Here is an 11,346-nt window from a genome sequence, read left to right on the forward strand (position 1 = left end):
GAGGCCTCGCCGTCCCTGGCTCCTCCGCCGCCCGCGCTCACCCGGCGTCCCGCCCCGCCGCCGCCTCGGCCCTGCTCGCCCTCCGCCGACCCTGCAAGCTCCGGCCACCGGTGCCCTCGTCGGACCGGCTACCGGAGGAGGCCGGCGCCGCCTCCTCTCGTCGCCGGAGGGTCGTCCCTCGTCGGCCGCGCCCGGATCCGGCTAAGGGAGCCTCGGATCCAGCGTCCCCGAGCCTCTAGGCCGTCTTCTTCCCCTGCTCCGGCGAGATCCCCGGCCATCATCGTTTTCCGTGCCGAAGGTTGACTTTCTCCTCCCCGAAATTCCACCGTCCAGATTTCTGTCACTTTCATGCCATGTTCGTCATGCCGTATCTCTGCATCCGTAGCTCCGTTTCGTGCGTGTAATATGTCAAATTGTTCGCCTCGACGAGTACATCATTTCATTACATTGCATCATATTCATTTAAGGTCATCTTTATGCCTGAATCATCGTTGTAAGAGTGCTTCATAATGTTTTCTGCTGTCTGTTATCAGAACGAGCTCTTTTGTCATTTTTGCCATGATTGATGTGTGCATCCTATGAGGTTGATGTCTACATGTGTTTTGATCTATGTCATGTCTTATTTACAGTGGTGTATGCTATGCATTTTTGTGATAAATGTGGTGACTAGCACAAGCATGCAAACTAGGCATCGTGATGTTGCTGATTTTAGTCCCTGTTCTGCTGTTATTTTGATGCCATGTAAACTTGATGCTACAGAGAGATCCATGCATATTTTGAGATACTTCAGTAAGGGTGTTTTGAACATGTGGTTATTGTCTATCCATTCATGCCCTTTGTTGTAATTATGGAGTAGTCTAGCATGCCTTTTTCGTGCTCTACTTTTGCTTCAAAATGTTTCCTGGCAGATTGTTTACTTGTTATTCAATTTGGCCAAGCTTGCTATAGTTGATCCTTGCATGCTATGGACTTGTTCTTGCCTTGGTTTGTTACACAAACATGTCTTCTTGATGATGTTATGCTCATCTTGTCATGCAATGACTTATGGTGAGTGTATCGAGCTTGTTAAGTAGTGTTCATGATGTTGCTGTTTTGCTAGGCTGAATCTGTTATTTCGTGATGCTATATAAACATGTTGCTACTAATCATTCTATGCATAATATGGAGATGTTCTATAAACATGTTTTAATCTACATGTCATCCTCTATCCATCCATGCCCCTGGTTGCATTTATAGCTTGCTGTAGCTTGTTCATATCTTGCTCCAAAGTTGCCTCATAATGTTGTTGTCGGCCTGTTAATATTAAGTTCGGTTGTTACCATGTGTTTTCCTAGTGATCCATGCACCCTATGACCTTGCTATTGCCATGCTTAGCTTCACAAATATGTCTTCTTACTGTTGGGTGCCTTGACATGCCATGTTATGCTCTGTAGTGAGTTGCACAAGCTCATCTACATGCCTCCATAATTATGTTCCTGCCATGTTTGAATCTGTAATATAACTTGCTATGTTTACGTGGGTGCCATCATATTTTCTGATCCTTTTTGGCTTATGGTCAGTAAGGGACTTTTGATCTATGCTTTGAGTACAATCATGCCATGCCTTTGTTTGCCATGATAAGTTCCTGTAACATGTTGTTTGATAGCTCTAAACATTGCATCGTGATGTTATTTTCTGCAAAGTCTGAGATTGTTATAACTTGCAATCTTACCATGTGTGTTTGAGCATGTTCTAGTGATTTCTGGAGTTAGCTCAGTGTTCATGTTTTGTAATGCTTTACCTGTACATCATGCCCATGTCTTTTGTTTTCATGTTGAGATGTTGTAGCATGTTGTTTTGATGCTTGCAATATGCCTAGTTGCTGTTTTGGACAGCTTGTCCTTTAAACTTGTATGGAGTGTATGTGTTTGAACCGTTGCTCCGTTTTGAGTGTGCTCTATATGAAACTTGCTTGATTTTGCATGTAGTTTCACATTATCATGTTGCATCCTTGTTTTGAGGTGTTTGCTTGATGTTTGGGTTCATTTTGCATCAATGCCATGTTTGCTCATATCTTCTAGGCCGTAGCTCCGAACTAAATGATCTTTATATGTAACTTGACTAGAATCTCATGTAGATCATCTTGGTGAATCTTAACTTGCTGTTTAACAACTTAAACATAAGGTTTATTCATATCTGGACCAATTCCGAAATATGCATTTGAGGACTTACCGGAATTGTTATATGTTGTTCCCGGCCTCATTTAAACTTGCCTTGATGTGTTGCTCTTGTTTGCATCATCTCTTGCCATGAGTAGCTTCATGTAGCCGTGTCATGCATCATGCTTGTTGTGCATCATGCCTTGTTCATGTGTGGTGTGTTTACCATGTTGTGTGCTTCTTTTCGATAGTTCCTGTTTCGTTGCGATCGTGAGGATTCGTTCGTCTACGCTTGGTTCGGCTTCATCCGTTCGTCTTCTTCATGGACTCGTTCTTCTTCCTAGCAGGATTTCAGGCAAGATGACCGCTACCCTGGATCTCACTACTATCATTGCGATGCTAGTTGCTTCATTCTATCGCTATGCTGCGTTACCTATCTTTTGCTCATCAAGCCATCCTATATTGCCATGAACCTCTAACCTTTGACACCTTTCCTATGCAAACCGTTGCTTGGCTATGTTACCGCTTTGCTCAGCCCTCTTATAGCGTTGCTAGTTGCAGGTGAAGTTGAAGATTGCTCCATGGTGGACAGGATTTTGGTTGGGATATCACAATATCTCTTATATTATTAATGCATCTATATACTTGGTAAAGGGTGGAAGACTCGGCCTTTTGCCTGGTGTTTTGTTCCACTCTTGCCGCCCTAGTTTCCGTCATACCAGTGTTATGTTCCCGGATTTTGCATTCCTTACGCGGTCGGGTGATTTATGGGACCCCCTTGACAGTTCGCTTTGAATAAAACTCCTCCAGCAAGGCCCAACCTTGGTTTTACCATTTGCCTCACCACCACCTATCCCTTTCCCTTGGGTCGGCCAACCCGAGGGTCGTCTTTATTTTAGCCCCCCCGGGCCAGTGCTTGTCTAAGTGTTGGTCCAAATCAGAGTCACGTGCAGCGCCACCTCGGGGAAACTCGAGGGCTGGTTTTAGTTGTACGTAGTGTTCATCCGGTGTTGCCCTGAGAATGAGATATGTGCAGCTCCTATCAGGATGTCGGCGCATCGGGCGGTCTTGCTGGTCTTGTTTTACCATTGTCGAAATGTCTTGTAAACCGGGATTCCGAGTCTGATCGGGTCTTCCTGGGAGAAGGTCTATTCCTTCGTTGATCGCGAGAGCTTGTCATGGGCTAAGTTGGGACACCCCTGCGGGGTATAATCTTTCGAAAGTCGTGCCTGCGGTTATAGGCAGATAGGAATTTGTTAATGTACGGTTGTAGATAACTTGACACCAGATACGAATTAAAACGCATCAACCGTGTGTGTAGCCGTGATGGTCTCTTCTCGGCGGAGTCCGGGAAGTGAACACGTTTCTGGGTTATGTTTAGCGTAAGTAGGAGTTCAGGATCACTTCTTGATCATTGCTAGTTTCACGACCATTCCTTTTGCTCTCTTCTCGCTCTTATTTGCGTATGTTAGCCACCATATATGCTTAGTTGCTGCTGCAACCTCACCACTTTACCCCTTCCTTCCCTTTAAGCTTTGCTAGTCTTGATACCTATGGTAATGGGATTGCTGAGTCCTCGTGGCTCACAGATTACTACAACAACAGTTGCAGGTACAGGTTATGCGATGATCATCACGCGAGAGCGATGCTTGCTTGCGTTGAGTTCTTCTTCTGCTTCTTCTTCTTGCGTTTGAGTTTCTGTTTGTGCTTCATTTGTAGTCAGATGATGATCTTATGTATTGTGATGTTGTATTCATGTGGCATTGTATGTCTCTTGTATGTATCCCCATCTATTATGTAATGTTGATGTAATGATATCCACCTTGCAAAAGCGTTTCAATATGCGGGTCTATCCTTGGTGGGACTTTCGAGTTCCTTTTGGATAGGGTCGCATATTGGGCGTGACAGCAAGGGAGAGGTTGGGGAAGACTCCCTCCAGCAGCAGCACAACGGCGTGGTGGTAATGGAGGAGCGTGGCAATCCTGCAGGGCTTCGCCAAGCACCGCGGGAGAGGAGTACTTGGGAGAGGGGGAGGGCTGCGCCAGAACTTAGGTGCGGCTGCCCTCCACCCCCCACATATATATAGGGGCAAGGGAGAGGGGGGCCGGCCCCCTCAGATCCAATCTGAGGAGGGGCGGCGGCCAGGGGGGTTGCCTTGCCCCCCAAGGCAAGGGGGGCGCCCCCTTTAGGGTTTCCCCCAAGCCCTAGGCGCCTTGGGCCTTGGTGGGGGGGTGCACCAGCCCACCTGGGGTTGGTCCGCTCCCACACTTGGCCCATGCAGCCTTTTGGGGCCGGTGGCCCCACTTGGTGGACCCCCGGGACCCTCCGGTGGTCCCGGTACATTACCGATAGCACCCGGAACTTTTTCGGTGACCAAAACAGGACTTCCCATATATAAATCTTTACCTCCGGACCATTCCGGAACTCCTCATGATGTCCGGGATCTCATCCGGGACTCCGAACAACATTCGGTAACCACATACAAACTTCCTTTATAACCCTAGCGTCATCGAACCTTAAGTGTGTAGACCCTACGAGTTCGGGAATCATGCAGACATGACCGAGACGTTCTCCGGTCAATAACCAACAGCGGGATCTGGATACCCATGTTGGCTCCCACATGTTCCATGATGATCTCATCAGATGAACCATGATGTCAAGGACTCAATCGATCCCGTATACAATTCCCTTTGTCTAGCGGTATTGTACTTGCCCGAGATTCGATCGTCGGTATGCCGATACCTTGTTCAATCTCGTTACCGGTAAGTCTCTTTACTCGTTCCGTAACACATCATCCCGTGATCAACCCCTTGGTCACATTGTGCACATTATGATGATGTCCTACCGAGTGGGCCCAGAGATACCTCTCTGTCAACCGGAGTGACAAATCCCAGTCTCGATTCGTGCCAACCCAACAGACACTTTCGGAGATACTTGTAGTGCACCTTTATAGCCACCCAGTTAGGTTGTGACGTTTGGTACACCCAAAGCATTCCTACGGTATCCGGGAGTTGCACAATCTCATGGTCTAAGTAAATGATACTTGACATTAGAAAAGCTTTAGCATACGAACTACGATCTTTGTGCTAGGCTTAGGATTGGGTCTTGTCCATCACATCATTCTCCTAATGATGTGATCCCGTTATCAACGACATCCAATGTCCATGGTCAGGAAATCGTGACCATCTGTTGATCAACGAGCTAGTTAACTAGAGGCTTACTAGGGACATGGTGTTGTCTATGTACCCACACATGTATCTGAGTTTCCCATCAATACAATTATAGCATGGATAATAAACGATTATCATGAACAAGGAAATATAATAATAATAACTAATTTATTATTGCCTCTAGGGCATATTTCCAACAGTCTCCCACTTGCACTAGAGTCAATAATCTAGTTCACATTGCCATGTGATTAACACTGATAGGTCACATCGCCATGTGACCAACATCCAAAGAGTTTACTAGTGTCACTAAACTAGTTCACATCACCATGTGATTAAGACTCAATGAGTTCTGGGGTTTTATCATGTTTTGCTTGTGAGATAAGTTTTAGTCAACGGGTCTGCAACATTCAGATCCGTATGTACTTCGCAAATCTCTATGTCATATTGTAAATGTTGCTTCCATGCTCCACTTGAAACTATTCCAAATGGTTGCTCCACTATACGTATCCGGTTTGCTACTCAGAGTCATTCGGATAGGTGTTAAAGCTTGCATCGACGTAACCCTTTACGCCGAACTCTTTATCACCTCTATAATCGAGAAACATGTCCTTTATTTACTCCAAGGACAATTTTGACCGTTGTCCAATGATCCATTCCTGGATCATTCTTGTACCCCTTGACTGACTCATGGCAAGGCACTGCGGTACACAGCATAGCATACTACAGAGCATACGTCTGAAGCATAGGGGACGACCTTCGTCCTTTCTCTCTCTTCTGCCGTGGTCGAGCTTTAACTCTTAACTTCATACCTTACAACTCAGGCAAGAACTCCTTCTTTGACTGATCCATCTTGAACACCTTCAAGATCATGTCAAGGTATGTGCTCATTTGAATGTATTATTAAGCATTTTGATCTATCTTATAGATCTTGATGCTTATTGTTCAAGTAGCCTAATCCAGGTTTTCCATTGAAAGACACTTTTCAAATAAACCTTTATGTTTTTTAGAAATTCTACATCATTTCTGATCAATAAATATGTCAACAACATATACTTATCAGAAATTCTATAGTGCTCCCACTCACTTCTTTGGAAATACAAGTTTCTCATAAACTTTTGTATAAACCCAAAATCTTTGATCATCTCATCAAAGCGTACATTCCAACTCCGAGATGCTTACTCCAGTCCTTAGAAGGATTGCTGAAGTTTTGCATATTTGTTAGCGTTCTTCAGGATTGTCAAAACCTTCTGGTTGTTTCACATACAACCTTTCCTCAAGAAAACTGTCAAGGAAACAATGTTTTGACATCCTATGTGCAAGATTTCATAAATAATGCAGTAACTGCTAATCCAATTCCAATAGACTCTTAGCATCGCTACGAGTGAGAAAGCCTCACCGTAGTCAACTCCTTGAACTTGTCGGAAAACATCTTTAACGACAGGTCGAGCTTTCTTAATGGTGATATTTACCATCATTGTCTGTCTTCCTTTTAAAATCCATCTTTACCCAATGGCCTTACGACCATCAAGTATTTCTTCCAAAGTCATGGATCCTCTCTCGGGTTTTATAGCCTCAAGCCATTCGTCAGAATCCGGGCCCACCATCGCTTCTCCATAGCTCGTAGGTTCATTGTTGTCTAGCAACATGACCTCTAAGACAAGATTGCGTACCACTCTGAAGTAGTACGCGTCCTTGTCGACCTACGAGGTTCGATAGTGACTTGATCTGAAGCATCATGATCACTATCATCAGCTTCCGCTTCAATTGGTGTAGGTGCCACTTGAACAACTTCATGTGCCCTGCTACACACTGGTTGAAGTGATGGTTCAATAACCTCATCAAGTCTCCACCATCCTCCCACTCAATTCTTTCGAGAGAAACTTTTCCTCGAGAAAGGAACCGATTCAAGAAACAATCCCTATTGCTTTCGGATCTGAATTAGGAGGTATACCCAGCCTTTTTGGGTGTCCTATGAAGATGCATTTTATCCGCTTTGGGTTCGAGCTTATCAACCTGAAACTTTTTCACATAAGCGTCGCAGCCCCAAACTTTTAAGAAACGACAACTTAGGTTTCTCCAAACCATAGTTCAAACGGTGTCGTCTCAACGGAATTACGTGGTGCCCTATCAAAGTGAGTGCGGTTGTATCTAATGCCTAACCCATGAACGATAGTGGTAATTCGATAAGAGACATCATGGTACACACCATATCCAATAGGGTGCAACTAGGATGTTCGGACACACCATCACACTATGGTGTTCCAGGCGGTATTAATTGTGAAACAATTTCCACAATGTCTTAATTGCGTGCCAAAGCTCGTAACTCAGATACTCATCTCTATGATCATATCATAGACATTTTATCCTCTTGTCACGATGATCTCCAACTCCACTCTGAAATTACTTGAACCATTCAATAATTCAGACTTGTGTATCATCAAGTAAATATACAACATCTACTCAAATCATATGTGAAGTAAGAACATAACGATATTCACTGCATGCATCAACACTCATTGGACTGCACACATCAAAATGTATTACTTCCAACAAGTTGCTTTCTTGTTCCATTTTACTAAAAACGAGGCTTTCAGTCATCTTGCCCATGTGGTATGATTTGCATGTCTCAAGTGATTCAAAATCAAGTGAGTCCAAACTGCCCATTTGCATGGAGTTTCTTCATGCATATACACCAATAGACATGGTTCGCATGTCTCAAACATTTCAAAAATGAGTGAGTCCAAAGATCCATCAACATGGAGCTTCTTCATGCGTTTTATACCAATATGACTTACATGGCAGTGCCACAAGTAAGTGGTACTATCATTACTATATTATATCTTTTGGCATGAAAATGTGTATCACTATGATTGAGATTCAATAAACCATTCTTTTAGGTGCAAGACCATTAAAGATATCATTCAAATAAACAGAGTAACCATTATTCTCCTTAAATGAATAACCGTATTGCGATAGACATAATCCAATCATGTCTATGCTCAATGCAAACACCAAATAACAATTATTTAGGTTTAACACCAATCTCGATGGTAGAGGGAGCGTGCGATGCTTGATCACATCAACCTTGGAGACACTTCCAACACATATCGTCAGCTCACCTTTAGCTAGTCTCCGTTTATTCCGTAGCTTTTATTTCGAGTTACTAACACTTAGCAACCGAACCGGTATCCAATACCCTGGTGCTACTAGGAGTACTAGTAAAGTACACATTAACATAATGTATATCCAATATACTTCTATCGACCTTGCTAGCCTTCTCATCTACCAAGTATCTAGGGTAATCCTGCTCCAGTGGATGTTCCCCTTATTACAGAAGCACTTAGTCTTGGGTTTGGGTTCAACCTTGGGTTTCTTCACTAGAGCAACATGTGATTTGCCGTTTCATGAAGTATCCCTTCTTGCCCTTGCCCTTCTTGAAACTAGTGGTTTCACCAACCATCAACAATTGATGCTCCTTCTTGATTTCTACTTTCGTGGTGTCAAACATCGTGAATACCTCAAGGATCATCATATCTATCCCTGATACGTTATAGTTCATCATGAAGCTCTAGCAGCTTGGTGGCAATGACTTTGGAGAAACATCACTATCTCATCTGGAAGATCAACTCCCACTCGATTCAAGTGATTGTTGCACTCAGACAATCTGAGCACAAGCTCAACGATTGAGCTTTTCTCCCTTAGTTTGCAGGCTAAGAAAATCGTCGGAGGTCTTATACCTCTTGACGCGGGCACGAGCCTGAAATCCCAATTTCAGCCCTCGAAACATCTTATATGTTCCGCGATGTTTCGAAAAACGTCTTTGGTGCCTCAACTCTAAACCATTTAACTGAACTATCACGTAGTTATCAAAACGTGTATGTCCGATGTTCGCAACATCCACAGACGACGTTTGGGGTTCTGCACACTGAGCGGTGCATTAAGGACATAAGCTTTCTACTGATCGCATAATTGCTACTATCAACTTTCAACTATATTTTCTCTAGGAACATATCTAAAACAGTAGAACTAAAGCGCGAGCTATGACATAATTTGCAAAGGGCTTTTGACTATGTTCATGATAATTAAGTTCATCTAATGAACTCCCACTCAGATAGACATCCCTCTAGTCATCTAAGTGATTACATGATCCGAGTCAACTAGGCCGTGTCCGATCATCACGTGAGACGGACTAGTCATCATCGGTGAACATCTTCATGTTGATCGTATCCACCATACGACTCATGCTCGACCTTTCGGTCTCTTGTGTTGCGAGTCCATGTCTGTACATGCTAGGCTCATCAAGTTAACCTAAGTGTTTCGCGTGTGTAAATCTGGCTTACACCCGTTGTATGTGAACGTAAGAATCTATCACACCCGATCATCACGTGGTGCTTCGAAACGACGAACTTTCGCAACGATGCACAGTTAGGGGGAACACTTTCTTGAAATTTTAATGAGGGATCATCTTATTTACTACCGTCGTTCTAAGCAAATAAGATGCATAAACATGATAAACATCACATGAAATAAAATAGTGACATGATATGGCCAATATCATTTTGCTCCTTTTGATCTCCATCTTCGGGGCTCCATGATCATCATCATCACTGACATGACACCATGATCTCCATCATCATGATCTCCATCATCGTGTCTTCATGAAGTTGTCTTGCCAACTATTACTTCTACTACTATGGCTACCGGTTAGCAATAAAGTAAAGTAATTACATGGCGTTGTTTAATGACACGCAGGTCATACAATAAATAAAGACAACTCCTATGGCTCCTACCGGTTGTCATACTCATCGACATGCAAGTCGTGATTCCTATTACAAGAACATGATCAATCTCATACATCACATATCATTCATCACATTCTTCTTGGCCATATCACATCACATAGCATACCCTGCAAAAACAAGTTAGACGTCCTCTAATTGTTGTTTGCATGTTTTACGTGGCTGCTATGATTTCTAGCAAGAACGTTTCTTACCTACGCAAAAACCACAACGTTATATGCCAATTGCTATTTACCCTTCATAAGGACCCTTTTCATCGAATCCGTTCCGACTAAAGTGGGAGAGACTGGCACCCGCTAGCCACCTTATGCACCAAGTGCATGTCAGTCGGTGGAACCTGTCTCACGTAAGTGTACGTGTAAGGTCGGTCCGGGCCGCTTCATCCCACAATACCATTGAAACAATATTGGACTAGTAACGGTAAGCATATTGAACAAAATCAACGCCCACAAATACTTTGTGTTCTACTCATGCAAAGAATCTACGCAATAAACCTAGCTCTGATACCACTGTTGGGGAACGTAGCAGAAATTCAAAATTTTCCTACGTGTCACCAAGATCTATCTATGGAGAAACCAGCAACGAGGGGAAGGATAGTGCATTTACATACCCTTGTAGATCGCTAAGCGGGAGCGTTCAAGAGAACGGCGTTGAAGGAGTCATACTCGTCGTGATCCAAATCACCGGAGATCCTAGTGCCGAACGGACGGCACCTCCACGTTCAACACACGTACAGACCGGTGACGTCTCCCACGCCTTGATCCAGCAAGGAGATAGGGAGAGGTTGGGGAAGACTCCGTCCAGCAGCAGAACAACGGCGTGGTGGTGATGGAGGAGCGTGGCAATCCTGCAGGGTTTCGCCAAGCACCGCGGGAGAGGAGGAGTACTTGGGAGAGGGGGAGGGCTGCGCCAGAACTTGGGTGTGGCTGCCCTCCCACCCCCCACATGTATATAGGGGAAAGGGAGAGGGGGGCCGGCCCCCTCAGATCCAATCTGAGGAGGGGCGGCGGCCAGGGGGGTTGCCTTGCCGCCCAAGGCAAGGGGGGCGCCCCCCTTTAGGGTTTCCCCCAAGCCCTAGGCGCCTTGGGCCTTGGTGGGGGGGCGCACCAGCCCACCTGGGGCTGGTCCCCTCCCACACTTGGCCCATGCAGCCCTCTGGGGCCGGTGGCCCCACTTGGTGGACCCCCGGGACCCTCCCGGTGGTCCCGGTACATTACCGGTAGCACCCGGAACTTTTCC

The sequence above is a fragment of the Triticum dicoccoides genome, chromosome 2B (genome assembly GCF_002162155.2).
Source record: "Triticum dicoccoides isolate Atlit2015 ecotype Zavitan chromosome 2B, WEW_v2.0, whole genome shotgun sequence".
Taxonomy (NCBI): domain Eukaryota; kingdom Viridiplantae; phylum Streptophyta; class Magnoliopsida; order Poales; family Poaceae; genus Triticum; species Triticum dicoccoides.